General features: G+C 41.6%; 1 long non-coding RNA gene, 1 pseudogene and 1 gene segment (V, D, J or C); 1 reads left to right on the forward strand and 2 right to left on the reverse strand.

Moving 5' to 3' along the window:
* LOC103351170 (T cell receptor alpha chain constant-like) overlaps positions 1 to 15,010 on the reverse strand; it is a gene marked incomplete in the record, with an annotated part of 594,496 nt that overhangs the window by 230,978 nt on the left and 348,508 nt on the right.
* The window catches only part of LOC103351159 (uncharacterized), a 70,128-nt gene that overhangs the window by 21,800 nt on the left and 33,318 nt on the right, over positions 1 to 15,010 (forward strand). The gene's annotated exons all lie outside the window — the stretch shown is intronic.
* Positions 2,471 to 3,815, reverse strand: LOC103351212 (glycosyltransferase 8 domain-containing protein 1 pseudogene; annotated as a pseudogene).

Below are 15,010 nucleotides of genomic sequence, written 5' to 3' on the forward strand. Positions count from 1 at the left end.
GAGATCTTTCATACACTGGTTGACACCCCAAATACCTGCAACAGCCAGTATTGGCTAAGGCTGAAGCCAGGAGCCTGAACTTAATCTGGGTCTTTCACATGGCTGGTAGGGACAAATGCACTTGAGCCACCATCTGCTACATTCTAGAATGAATTAGGAAGCTCATTGGAAGTAGAGGAGCAGTACTGGAACTGGAAATCTGATATGAGATGAAGGCATCCCAAGGGAAGGCTTAACCTCCTGCACTATAATAGCCACATTGGTATATACTTTTAATATGCTGTTGAGTTGTTTGCTAGTATTTTGTTCAGGTTTTTTTGGCACCTGTGATCATTAGGATTATTGGCACATAACTTCTTTTACTGGAAGTGGCCTTCTCTGGCTTGGGTGTCTAGGTATTCTGCCTTCATAAAATAAGTTTGGAAGTGATCCTTCCGCTTCAGTTTTTTTCGAAGAGCTTGACAAGGATTGCCTTCAGTTGTTCTTTAAATGTTTGATAGACTTTTCCAATGAAGAATCATGTCCCATGTAGCCTTTTTTAAAAAGTTTCTATTTGTTTATTTATTTCATTAGGAAGGAGCATGAGAGTGAGAGGGAGGGAAAGGGGGAGAAGGAGGAGAAGGAGGAGGGGAGGGGAGGGGATAGAAGGGGAGAAGAAAGGAAATTTATCGGTTCAGTCTCCAAATGCTCACAAAAGCTTGGGCTGGACCAGGTCAAAGCCAGACTGAATCTAGATCTCTCATATGGGTAGCAGGGACCCAATTATTTGAACCATTTCCTGCTGCCTCTTAGGGTACACATCAGCAGGAAGCTGGAATTGGGAGCAGAGACAGAACTTGATATGTGATGTGGGCATCCCAAGTGGCATCTTAACTGTTGCACAAATTACCCTCCCCTGGGCTTTTCTTTGTTGAGAGGACTTTAATTACTGGTTAAATCTCCTTACTCACTATTGGTCTATTTAGATATTCTGTTTCTTCATGATTCAGTCTTGGTGACTTGCATGCTTCTAGAAAATTCTCCATTTCTTTGATGGTATCCTATTTGTTGATGTGTCATTGTTTATGGGGTTCTTTTATAAACCTTGCTATTTCTGTGATATCAGTTGTGATGTCACCTCTTTTATTTATAATTTGTTGATTTGAGGCTTCCCTCTTTTTTCTTAGTCTAGCTAAAGATGTGTCAATTTTTCTCATCTCTTAAAAAACTCAAATCTGTCTCACTTCCTCCCTGTAACTGTATCTTTCAAATAAATAATACATCTTTAAAGATAAAAACCCAACTTTCTTTTGTATCTCTTTTAAATTTTTTTGTATTTGTAGTCTCTATTTATTTCTACTGTAATCTTCATTATTTTCTCCTCATCTTGTTCTTCTTTCCCTAGTTCCTAGAGTTACAAAGTTAGATTATTTACTTGAGATATTTTTCTTTATGTAGACTTTTGTCACTATAACATTCTGTCATAGAACTGCTTTTGCTGTATCCCATAAGTTTTGGAATGCTATGCTTCTCTTTTCTTTTGTCTCAAGGTATTTTTTATTTCCAATTTCATTTCTTCTTTTATTCATAGGTTTTTCATGAGTGTACTGTTCAATTTCCATACATTTGTGAATTTTTACAGTTTTTATCCTGTTGATACTTTCTAGTTTTATATTTGACACATAATATTATTTCAGTCTTAAATTTGTTAAGACTTGTTTTGTGATTCTATATATGACATGTAATGATGAATCTTCTGTGTACACTTGACAAGAATGTGCTTTTGACAAGAATGTATTTTTCGCTACTTTGGGTTGAATATTCTGTATTTATCTTCTAGGTCCATTTGGACTGTAATACTCAATTTGCTGTTTCCTTGTTGATTTTTTGTCTGGATGATCTATATTGTTAAAAATGGGTTATTGAAGTATCTTAGCATTCTTATATTGCTGTCTACTTCCCCTTTAAGTTCCACTAATAACCTGTTTTGGAACTATTGAACTTTATGAATCTAGATTTTTGTTTCTCTTCCAGTATTGGGGAAGGTTTGAGCCATTATTTCTTTAAAGTACATTCTCTCTCTCTCTCTCAGAATGCATGTAGAGGTTCATTTGATACTGTTCATACAATTGTTCCATAAAACACATAGGCTTTCTTCACTCTTTTTCTTTTTTTTTTTCTCCTTTGATTGGAGAATTTCAAAATGACCTGTATTCAAACTCAGATCCTTTCTTTCAATTGATTAAGTCTGCAGTTGGTGCTCTCTATTGCATTTTTTCATTTCATACACTGCATTTTCAGCTCTAGAATTCCTATTCAGTTGTATTTTATTCTATCTCTGTTATTATTTTTTGTACATCTGTTGCTTTCCTGTTTGAGTTTTCTGTGTTCTCTTATACCTTACTAAGCTTTTTATGACTATTTTTATTTCTTTGTTAGGCAATTTGCAGATCTCCATTTCTTTGGAATTGGTTATTGAAAAGTCATTGTATTTCTTTTTTTTTTTTTATCAAATGAAAAACAAATTTTATTTACAGATGAGGCCACAGGTTACAAAATTAAAACCAAGCAGCAGTTCGGAACCAGCTGTACCAGCTGGCAAAACTAGTTCTATCAGCTTTATCAGTCCATTCTTCTGGTCAGTCAGCACTGTAGTAAGAAAACACTTGGTAAGGCAGAAGGAACCATATTTACAGTCTGTCTGGAACAAGCTGACTGCCAGACAGGCCAATATGTTGCCCAACTGAGCCATCTCTTACCAGTCGCTACAAATATGCATTGAAGCCTAGCAACTGTTAACTTCCCATACGTACATATGGTCTTTGGGGATTTCCTGAGAGATTCTTATAGTTTAAATTTTTTTTACTTTATGTTTGAGATCTCCATATGTCTTCGGATTAAGCTGAACTTGCCTGTTGGATCTGGAACACACCATTTTTCCCAAACATCAGTGTATGAAGCGGTTCTTCCCCACGGCTTAAAGTGTCCATTCCAGTGGAGTAACTTGGCAGCCTTTATAAACTGGGGTGAATATCGTTTTCCAGCACTGGAACCAAGGTAGCGGACATTCCACATAGGGTCGATAGTGGAGTGCTGTTGATAAAACACGATGAGCAGAGGCGGTGTCGTGATGCTGCCAGCCAATGTTCTGCTGTACAGTCCCTCTTCTGCATTGAGTCTCATCCATTTCTCCAGCTGGCTAGTTATGTTTTGTCACTTCCATTCTGTCATGTTTGCAACAAAAACTCCAGGATTAAATGAGCAGGTGCTGGCTTTCATGGATAACTTACGAATTCTTTCCTTTTTATAGTCAAGATAGCCAATGTAGTTGTACTGATTCCCTGCTCCACGGATAACAACTTTAGCAGACGTTGAATCACAGTCTTCTGAAAATGCAGTTGCATGCCCTGGCTTCAGTGGTGTATTGTAAAGGGCAAGAATATCACGGGGTTCATGGATTCCCCCTGGCCAGGATCCTCCTTTACTTTCCCTTCCAAGAGTGCAGTGTCGAAATTCACAATTTTGTACCTGATGTTTTTCAAGGAACCACTGTTGAGCCAGGACCAAAGATGGTCTGCTGTGTTATTGAGCATAACAATGTAGAAAATCACATTGGAGCGAGTGTTCTGCTGAATGCTGTTTATGGCTGCAGTGGCCCCTCCAAGCCTGTCTTCAGATGCAGCAGTGACCACGGGAATCTCTTGTCTCTCGTCTCCATCACTTTGGGGAGCATTTGGAACAAAGTCTATGGGTTGAAGTCCCAGAATCCCTGAATCTGAAAAGTATACACACAAAGAAGGCACTGCAGCAGGTGAAGAAGCAGGAGCGAAAGTCATTGTATTTCTTTGTTGGTACCATGTTTCCTTGATTTTTCATGTTCGCCAAAGTCTTTTTTTTTTTTTTTTTTTTTTGACAGGCAGAGTGGACAGTGAGAGAGAGAGAGACAGAGAGAAAGGTCTTCCTTTTGCCGTTGGTTCACCCTCCAATGGCTGCCGCGGCCGGTGCACCGCGCTGATCCGATGGCAGGAGCCAGGTGCTTCTCCTGGTCTCCCATGGGGTGCAGGGCTCAAGCACTTGGGCCATCCTCCACTGCACTCCCTGGCCACAGCAGAGAGCTGGCCTGGAAGAGGAGCAACCGGGACAGAATCTGGCACCCCGACCGGGACTAGAACCCGGTGTGCCGGCGCTGCAAGGCAGAGGATTAGCCTAGTGAGCCGCGGCGCCGGCCTTCCCCAAAGTCTTACGTAGTTGTCTTTGCATTTGAAGAAGGAGTAATCTGAATTATTTACTCTCCTCTTTGAGCAAGAAAGGCCTTCACAGTGCAGCTAGGGATTCTGAGGGTCTCTTGGGATTTTTCTATAGATGCACTCATTCCTGTTAGTATTCCATTTTGGGGGGGAAATCTTGGGATTGTATGTTTTCTCTCAGTTCCCTAAAGCTATGCTTGGTGCTAAGAGTTTCCTGTTTATTTTTCCTAGGGTGGTGCTATGAAGTGTTCAATGTTAAATTCCTTCTCCCAATCCATCAGAATCTAGTTAGCTATCTGTGTGTGCTTGTACATAATCTTCAGAAGTTCACTAATGCTATCTGTGCTCTGGGCACCAGCATTGGGAAGATGGGGGAGAGGTTCATGCTAAGAACATGCATTGGCTAGTTGTTTGTGGGGTCCACAGATGTAGCATCCTATGTGGTTCCTAGAAAGATCACTTGGTTGAAGCTGCCAAGGGGTTACCCTTAATTGAGTTCTATTCACTGGTTGATGTGTACCCAACACCTTTTTCATGCTCCTATTTGCCCACAGATTATTCAGAATACCAGTCCCTGGGTGGTACAAGAAAGAAGCAAATCCCTTGGTATGGTAGGAAGTTTTTCATCACTATACATAAATACTCAACACAGGCTACTTATGATGGAATGAGGTTGATTTTGACTTACAGTTTTGGTGGATCATAGTCCAAGGTTGGATAGGCACCATTTGCTCAACAGTGTGGTGAAGCTAAAAGGTGGTAATCACAGTGTTTGTGGGGGAAGGATCACATAATGAGCCAGGAAGCAGAGATTCAAGAAGCACACTTATCCATGTTCATGTGGTCTCTGACTATTTACAAAATCTACTGTTTACAAAATCACCATAATTCAGTCATGGAGCTCCATACCAGCAGCCTAATCCAATATACTCACTCCTAAATGCCCCACCTTTAGACACCATATTTGGATTATGTTTACACCCTTGGGGCCAGCGCTGTGGCATAGTGGGTAAGGCCACTGCCTGCAGTGCCAGCATCCCATATGGGTGCTGGTTCCAGCCCCAGCTGCTCCACTTCCAATCCAGCTCTCTGCTGTGGCCTGGGAAAGCAGCAGAAGGTAGCCCAAGTCCTTGGGCCCCTGCACCCACATGGGAAACCCGGAAGAAGCTCCTGGCTCCTGGCCTCGGATCAGTAGAGCTCGGGCTGTTGCAGGCATCTGGGGAGTGAACCAGTGGCTAGAACACCTCTCTCTCTCTCTCTCTCTCTCTCTCTCTCTCTGCAGGTCTGTCTTTCAAATAAACTAATTAATTTAAAAGTTTACCCCCTTAATTCATTAACTATTCCTTTTTTTTTTTACCTTTTTTTATTTTTTATTTTTTTAATCTTTTATTTAATGAATATAAATTTCCAAAGTACGACTCATGGGTTACAATGGCTTCCCCCCCCCCCTACCGTCCCTCCCACCCACAACCCTCCCCTTTCCCACTCCCTCTCCCCTTCCATTCACATCAAGATTCATTTTCGATTATCTTAATATACAGAAGATCAGCTTAGTATACCTTAAGTAAGGATTTCAACAGTTTGTTCCCACACAGAAACAAAGTGAAAAATAATAGATGATTTTTTTTTTAAATCATGATGAAATCAGATCAGACCTATTGTCATGTTTAATCCCAGTGAGAGTCAAGTTGGGAATTGATAATTTCTTTCTTTTTTTTTTTTTTTTTATTTACAGAAGATCAGTTTAGTGTACGTTAAGTAAAGATTTCAATCGTTTGCACCCCCATAGAAACACAAAGTGAAATATACTGTTTGAGTACTCGTTATAGCATTAAGCCTCAGTGTACAGCACATTAAGGACAGAGATCCTACATGAGGAGTAAGTGCACAGTGACTCCTGTTGTTGACTTTACAAATTGACACTCCTGTTTATGGCATCAATAATCTCCCTATGCACCAGTCATGAGTTTCCAAGGCTATGGAAGCCCCTTGAGTTCTCCGACTCTTATCTTGTTTAGACAAGGTCATAGTCAAAGTGGAGGTTCTCTCCTCCCTTCAGAGAAAGGCACCTCCCTCTTTGAAGACCTGTTCTTTCCACTGGGATATCACTCACAGAGATCTTTTTGCCAGAGTGCCTTGGCTTTCCATGCCTGAAATACTCTCATGGGCTTTTCAGCCAGATCCGAGTGCCTTTAGGGCTGATTTAAGATTTATTTTATTTATTTGAAAGAGTTTTAGAGAGAGGTAGACAGAGAGAGGAGTCTTCCATCTGCTGGTTCACTCCCCAGATGGCCGCAACAGCCAGAGCTGGGCCAATCTGAAGCCAGGAGCCAGGAGCTTCTTCTGGGTCTCCCATGCGGATGCAGGGGCCCGAGGACTTGGGCCATATTCTACTGCTTTCCCAGGCCATAGCAGAGAGCTGGATTGGAAATGGAGCAGCTGGGACTAGAACTGGTGCTCATATGGAATGCCTGTGTTCAGGCAAGGGTTTTAACCCGCTGCACCACAGCGCCAGCCCCTCTATTAACTATTAATATAAAACTTTGGAGGGAAAGCTTTCAATATATAGGCCTTTGAGAAACACCAAATTAATATCCAAACCATAGCACATGGGCAGTGTCCCACAAGACTAGAGAACTTGGGAGCCCACGATGCTGTCACTCTCCTCAATGGGAGAAATCTTCAGTTTGAGATGTCTCTCTAGGCACTGAGCTAGCTATTTTTGCACTGGGGAAAGGGTGATGCAACTTGAGGGAAACTGTGCTTCTACTCTATTTCATGTGTCTCCTCTCTATTATCTTATGTTCCAGTGGTGTTGGGACCTCTCTGCTAGAGTCTTGGGCTTCCACAAAAGTATACTCATCTGTGAGTGGTTATCAAAAATAGTTTCTGTGTGTGAGTGGTGAGGGCTGCAACTCCTATTCTGCCATATTTCCAGTGTTATTCTCTAATAACATCTTTGATTACATGTAAATTAAAATTTTCTACATTTTTTCTTGAGTCAGTTGTGCTAGCTTATAATTTTAGAAAGTCTTATATTTTCAGTTTTTATATTTATTTGTATAGAGTTATTCTTTGTGTTTTGCCATGATTACTTAGCTTTTTACTGTGCCTGTCTTTATATTTACACAGTATTTCTTTTGTGTGTGTGTGTGTTTTTCTTCCGACAGGCAGAGTGGACAGTGAGAGAGAGGGAGACAGAGAGAAAGGTCTTCCTTTTGCCGTTGGTTCACCCCACAATGGCCGCTGCGGCTGGCGCACCGCACTGATCCAAAGCCAGGAGCCAGGTGCTTCTCCTGGTCTCCCATGGGGTGCAGGGGCTCAAGCACTTGGGCCATCTTCCACTGCCTTCCCGGGCCACAGCAGAGAGCTGGCCTGGAAGAGGAGCAAACGGGACAGAATCCGGTGCCCCGACTGGGACTAGAACCTGCAGTGCTGGCACCACAGGTGGAGGATTAGCCTATTGAGCCGCAGCACCGGCCTACACAGTATTTCTTAAAAATTATTCTTCCTTCTTTCCTTCCTTCCTTCCTTCCTTCCTTTTTCTTTTCTTTTCCTTCCTTCCTTCCTTCCTTCCTTCCTTCCTTCCTTCCTTCCTTCCTTCCATCCTTCCTTCCTTCCTTCCTTCCTTCCTTCCTTCCTTCCTTCCTTCCTTTCTTCTTTCTTTCCTTCTTTCCTTCTCCCTCTTGCCTTCCTTCCTTTTATCGAAAAGACTAAGAGACAAAGTGGGGGTGGGGGGGAGAGAGACGGAGATCTCCCATCTATTGTTTCACTTCCCAAGTACCCACAGCATTCAGGACTGGACCAGGCTGAAGTTGGAAGCCAGAAAATTGACAGGTGTCTCACTTGGATGGCAGAAATCCAGGTAATTTAGCCATCAGCTGCCTCCCATGGTGTGCATAGCAAGAAAATGGAATCTGGAGCAGAACTGGGACTGAAGCCCAGGCATTCTGGTATGGGACGTGGGCATCCCAAGGGGTGACTCAACTGCTATGCAAAATGCCTACATAAATTAAAAAAATTTAAAGATTTTTAAAATTTATTTATTTGAGAGGCAACGCTACAGACAGAAGGAGAGACAGAGGGGTCTTCCATTTGTTGTTTCACTCCTCAAATGAATGCAACAGTGGGAGCTGGGCTGATTCAAAGCTGGAAGCCAGAAGCTTCTTCCGGATCTCCCACACAGTTGCAGGGGTCCAAGAACTTGGGCCATCTTCTACTGCTTTCCCAGTTGGAAGAGGAGCAGCCTGGACATGAACTGGCGCCCATAAAGGATGTCAGGCAGAGGCAGAGGCTTAGTCTACTATGCTACAGTGCCAAAAATGCCTACATCTTACACAGTGTTTTTGTGTCTTACTTTTTTTCCTCTAATAAATCATCAGAAATGTTTTCTATTTTAAAATTCTCTTCAAAGAAGTATTTTATTTTGTATTTTAAACTTATTTACTTTCATTTTATTTGAATGGCAGACAGATATAGAGAGATCTTCCATATGCTGGTTCACTCCCTACATTCCCACAACAGCCATGACTGGACCAGGTTAAAGCAAGGAGTCCAGAATTCAATCTGTGCCCTTCATCTGAGATGCAGGGACCCGAATTCTTGAGTGAGTATCTGCTGCATCCTAGGTGTGCATTAGATGAATTAGAAGTGGAAACTTGAACCAGGCCCTCTGATATGGGATGCAAGTGTTCCAAGCTGTGACAAACACCTACCCTCAAAGAACTAGCCACGACAAACACCTGTCCCCAAAGAACCAGCTGTGACAAACACGTAACCCCAAAGAATGATTCAAAATTGATGCTGTACATTCTGTGTCTCTAATTCATTAATTTTTATGACAGCTTACAGAAAGCCTGGGTCGTGAGTCATACAACGGCAAGTACATGGCTTTTGCTTGTAATCTGAATGAGCTTGGAATTGCTTTCTTTTGTAATCATGCATTCAGATAAAAAAATGTAGCTCAGGCAATACCCTGCCTGGGATTTTATGAGACTCTGAGCAGAAAACCCTCTTAAATTATGTGTGGATTCCTGACCCATGAAATTGTGAGATAATAAGATACACGTTGTCTTAAGCCCTTAAATTTGTGATGATTGGTTATGAAGACATAGAAAACTAGTACAGTATGTGTCATTTATTTTAAAAATTTCAAAGGTTGATGAGTGTATATGTTTTCTACAATAGATGAAATGCAAGTTCTTTGTTGAACTGTTGGCTAGAAGAGGTAATAAATGATATTTTTTTGGAAGAGGCTGCATCAAGGATTGCTGATGATGAGTCATTTTAAACACACATTAAAATGTTTATCATAGAGTATTTGAGTAGGGGGAGAATATGATCAACTGTGTGAGTCACAAATACAAAATAATTTTTGTAAGGGGCAAATGACTAAGAGCTCTGATTTTTAATGTATTTGTGGGTGTGGTAATTATTATAAGCCCAATGCCAATTGTACACATGAAAATGTACATAAGTATAACCATAAAATACAGGGGTGAAGGGATATAGATAACCTAAAATTACACACTTCCCATATTAGAAGCTTCTGAATTAGGAGCATGAAGACTAGTTGGATGGCTTCCATAGCAATCTTGATGAAAGCAGTAAGAAATGAGCTATGATACTGGTAGAGTGTGAGCACTGCGGATAGTATTTATATAGACATGGAGAATTAGGATTGAATGTGGCAGTAAGGGAAGGGGGAGGATAAGTGATGGCATGAAGATTTTTATTTTTTATTTTCTTGAGAAACAATAGTGTCATAATCAGAAATACTATATAAACACCGAATAAGAGAAAAATCAGAAGAAACTATGAGTAAATCTCTATTATTTCTAGATACCAGAATTGAGCTTCTTTAAAGTTTTTTCCTTTCTGATTTATTAGCTGCAGTTACTGTAGAGACTTTGAGCATTTGTTCAGCGGAACTCAGGGTTTGCTTTTGTCCCTCTGTAAATGCCAGTACAGTGAGGCCGTCTCTGGGAAGAGAATGGCCCTCCCCTCACCTGTTAAGGACTGAACCATGTTCTCCCCAGAGTCACATAAAGCTCTAACCCCCAATGTGACTATATTTGGAGAAAATACCTTTAAGAAGGTAATTAAGGTTGAATGAAGTCATAGGTATGGGGCCCTGTGTTAATAAGATTGACAAGCTTAGAAGAAAAGGAAGAGATACTAGGGATGTCATGCATAGAAAATGGGCATTTAAGGGCAAAGAAAGAAGATGACCATTTTCAAGCCAAGGGGAGAGTCCTCAGGATGAAACTAAACCAGACAAACCCTTGATTTTGAACTTCTAGCTTCCAGAACTTTGGGTAAATAAGTTCCTATTGTTGAAGTCACTCAGCCTATAGCAATTTGTCATGGCAATCCTTACAGACTAACACACCATCCATCCAGAGAAGCCCAAACTCGGTCCTTTCCTCAATTTCCCCTGTTTAATAACCAGTTGCCACATATTCTGGGGACTCTCAGAGTATCAAAGTGTCTCTGAGATTGAGATCACAGATGGTGGGCCCTTACTTGGCATTAGGAGAGACTACAAGACTCAGAGGCTGATGGACTTTTTATGGCACACCTACTTTAGGAAATATCTATCGCCAAATTGGAAGTGAAAATAATTAAGGTCTGTGTTTCCTTGATCCCTCCCACCTGCTTTCTGGTAACCATGACATGTTCTAATCTAATTTCTTCAATATAAGGATACAAGAGGGATCAATATCATGTGCTTTTTATAATTCAAGATGAAATTCAGCATTTTTATAGCTCTAGCTTCATGGTATTTTATGACTTAAGGATCTTTTTTCTTAACTCACAGGGAAGTTGTGCTGGAAGATATCTCTAGGGAGGGTCATTACTACTGAATGAATAAAGCAGCCCTTTTAATGTGTTCCCATAATGCCCCATCCACGTGTTCTTCCTGATGCATTTTGTTGTAACTTTATATTTTTGTTGCAAGCATGTCAAGATGGCTGTGAGTTCCTTGGGAGTAAGGGGTGCATCTTATTCAAGTTTATAATACTGACACTGACCATAGTGTTCACCACATGGTAAATAAACATGAAGGTTTGCATGAAGCTTGAAAACAATTCTCTTAGCTCAACATTGTCTCTTATTCCAAAAGGTAGTCCCAATCAATAGGAATTCCAAGTATAGAGATTCTTATTGGAGATCCCAGTGGTGCTTCCAAGTTCTCAGAGGTGACAGTTTTACTGAGAAAGAGTTGATGAAAACAACTGCTGGACAGTTGTGTGTCCTAGGAGCTGATATTGCATTAGTGCAGGTTGTTCATCCTGTGTTTCTCTCTTTATGGAGTAATCCTCATGTTCTGGATCTGCATAGGAGCTTAGTTGTATTATAAGGTCTACCTCTGTTAGACATCTAATGGTAGAGTTATTTTGTTTTACATGTGATGCCAAACAGATTTCCAAACAGTTTACTAGAAATTTGATAGAGTTACATAAGAAAAACAACTTTGCTTAACCTCTTATTCTAATGTTATGTTAGTTGCTCCCAAACTGTACTTCAATCACTAGCCTTGGAATCTTATGAAAAACTGTCAGAAAAAGTTAGAAGAAATTCTATGGAATTTTAAATATTTATTTATTTGAGAGGAAGATAGTTGAGGAAGAGAGGGAGAAGAAGAAGAAGAAGGAGAAGGAGAAGAAAAAGAGAGAGAGAGAGTCTCATCTGTTGATGTGGTCCCAAAATGCCTGATATGAATGGGTGGGGATGAAGCTAAGACCCAGGAATGCCATCCTGGTCTCTTGCATCAGTAGCAGGGACCCAGCTACTTGTGTCGTCACCATGGCCTCCAGAGTGTGCATTAGCAGGAAGCTGGAGTCAGGAACCAGAGCTAGGAATGGAGCTCAGGTACTCTGATGTGGGATGTGGCTTCTTAACTACTAGGCTAAGAATTTTGATGTCTACACTTTCAAGATTCTAATGCCAAAGTTGACAATTTTAGATATAGATGAGCTTCCTCATATTGGAGTTGTGACTCCAGGAAGATGATAATGATCTGTGAGCTGAACAGTGATTTTGAGCTCCGCTGGTCATGAGAGGGTCAGTTGCTAACTAGACATCTGCTTGTATATATCCAGATCCTCAGCCTGTTAGCACCATTATAAAGAGAGAGTTCATGTTCATAAATATCAACTAACTGTTTATTCCTCAGAGAGTACAATTTCCCCTCCAGACATGGTGCAAATGCTACCATTGGTATGGTAGATTGACACAAGTCCAAATTACATTTCCTATGGATTAATGGCAGCAAATGCATATGGGTCATCTTTTCTGGGCTGTGTGATTGATGTAGTCATATAACTCTGTTGGGTAGAACTTCCTTTGCCCTTGTTTTGTATATGTAAATCCAGAAAAATTCATTATTGCAACAATTCTGACTTCTCTTCCTCCACCTCTCCATCATGTCTCCCAGAAGTGGTCTTTGACCATTCTCTTTACATTTCACCCTTCATCCTCTCTCTCTACTATTATCACTTCTGTAACACTCATCTTAATTTGCATAGACTTTTTAATGCATCTGTTTATCCTATTTCTGCCATTAGACTATAAGGAAACTGTTGTCAGGTGTATTTTTTTCTTTAGCATTTTATCTGGCATCGAATCCAGCACCTGTGACTTCACCACAAGAAAATTCAATCTAAAGCAAGATGATTGCTGTTTTAGAGAGGTTTTAGAGTTGGCTGGAGTGAAGGAGATTGCCTTCAGATAGGTGTGTCTCAGAGCAGGATTGCAGGAATGAAGCATGGGGAACAGAGAGCCTTTGAGGCAAATGGAAATGGCTTAGCCAGAGTGTGGAAATGGCAAGTACAATGTGTTTTCAGGGAAAGTACACTCTCAGAGGAATCCCAGGGTTGGTTTTGAGACGACAGTCTGGAAGACTGGTGACTGCACTAGACAAGATGGGCTGGAGCAGGTGAGCAGAGCCTAAAGGTATGTGTATGATGGGTGAGGGTTAGGGGATTGTGGCCAAACCAACTATGAGAACAGCTGTCTCAGTTGCTGTACTGGCCCTGTGCCTCCTCACTGAGTGGTGCAAGAGGAGGAGGAGGAGGGGGAGGGGGAAGAGGAGGAGAAGGAGAAGGGGGAGGGGGAAGGGGAGGAGGAGGAGAGAAAAGAAAATGAAGTCAGAAACCTTCATCTGAGACATACAGCCAGCAAGCACAGGTAGGGGAGCTCACCGGGCTTCTGAGCTACACAGAGACACAACTCTGACAGCAAGCTATTTTTAAAGCTATTTGCTTTGTTTGAGCAAACGCTATTTTAATCTACTGCCCAATACCCCAAGTACTAGATCCAGTGGGGAGAATGCTTTTTTTTAAAGAAAGATTTTTTTTTATTGTTGTTAATTTGAAAGTAAGTTACAGAGAGATGGAGAGGCAAGAGAAAGATCTTCCATCTGCTGGTTCACTCCCCAGAGGGCTGCAATGCCCAGGGCTGGGCCAGGGTGAAACCAGGAGCCAGGATCTTCATCTGGGTCTCCCACATGGGTGGCAGGGCCCTAAACACCTGGGCCATCCTCTGCTGCTTTTCTCAGGCCATTGGATGGAGCTGGATTAGAAGCAGAGCAGCCAGGACTCGAACCATTGCCCATATGGGATGCTGGCATTGCAGGGATGGCTTTACCTGCTACGCTGCAACACTAGCCCCAGAACAATGGTTTTGAAAACGAGGCCTGGACAACAATACTCTCTGTTCTTTGGGCCCAGTGGGAAGTACACTACTATGTTCCTAAATCGTGTATTTGAAATACATGAAATTTGTGTACCTTAAATAAAATCTGAAAAACAATAGTAATCAGTAGTTTCCTTTGCGATCTCAGAGGAACACTCATAATTCCCATTTCCCAGCCTCTTCCTGAGTGTGTTTACTGGTCTCTCCAGGCTCTGGCGTCCTGGGGAAGATTTTTTCTGCCTCCTGGGTTTTTTGCTGGTCTCTTGCTGTCACTCCATTCTTCACGCCCTCTCTGAGAACACTGTAATTGTGAGTTGATGAGGTTGATAAATTTAGCTTTTTCCTGGAAGTTCACTGAATAATATTCATTTGTTGCATACTCATTCTAATTACACAGAAGAATAAGATAAATCTTCTCCACTGGGAGGCTGTTTGTAATGTTCAAGTATTAATCAGTATCATAGATAGTGTCTTTGCAGACTAGAATAGAATCACAGCTCCTTTCCTGTCCAGATATTGTTGTTGGAATTGATGACCCACTGAGTCCTTCTGGAACCTATAGGAAGGAGAAGAGAACAGAGGCCTCTCCTGATAGGCTTCCTGAAGGGTGGTCAGGACCTCCTGGTGTCACGCACCCTTAGTCCAGTTTCCCATGCTTCCCTCTGATAGACTTGGCAATGAATTCTGACACCAACAGCCTGGAGTCAGATCAACCTACAAGCTAAGGACACAGCCTTACCCAAGACTGCCCTCACTCCAGACACCATCCATGGGCTCAAAGTCTCCAGCCCATATCTTACTTCTGAATAACTGGCTACAACTCTTGGGGTTCCTTTACCCCGTCAGATTTTATAGTTCCATGGAATGACACACAGAGCTCAAGAAATTGCTGTACTTACGATTATAGTCTTATTATAGCAAATTTAGGATACAAATCTCTCTTATGCCTTGGGTATATGTTAGAGCATCCCTGTAGCTGTTTGACACTGCTACCCTGGATTAGGATCTTCCAAGCAGATCTGGCCAAACCTTTGTCTGTTGATCATGTTTCCTTGCTTCCCCTTTTATACCTTCAAGTCTGTTTC

The sequence above is a fragment of the Oryctolagus cuniculus genome, chromosome 12 (genome assembly GCF_964237555.1).
Source record: "Oryctolagus cuniculus chromosome 12, mOryCun1.1, whole genome shotgun sequence".
In the NCBI taxonomy this organism is placed as follows: domain Eukaryota; kingdom Metazoa; phylum Chordata; class Mammalia; order Lagomorpha; family Leporidae; genus Oryctolagus; species Oryctolagus cuniculus.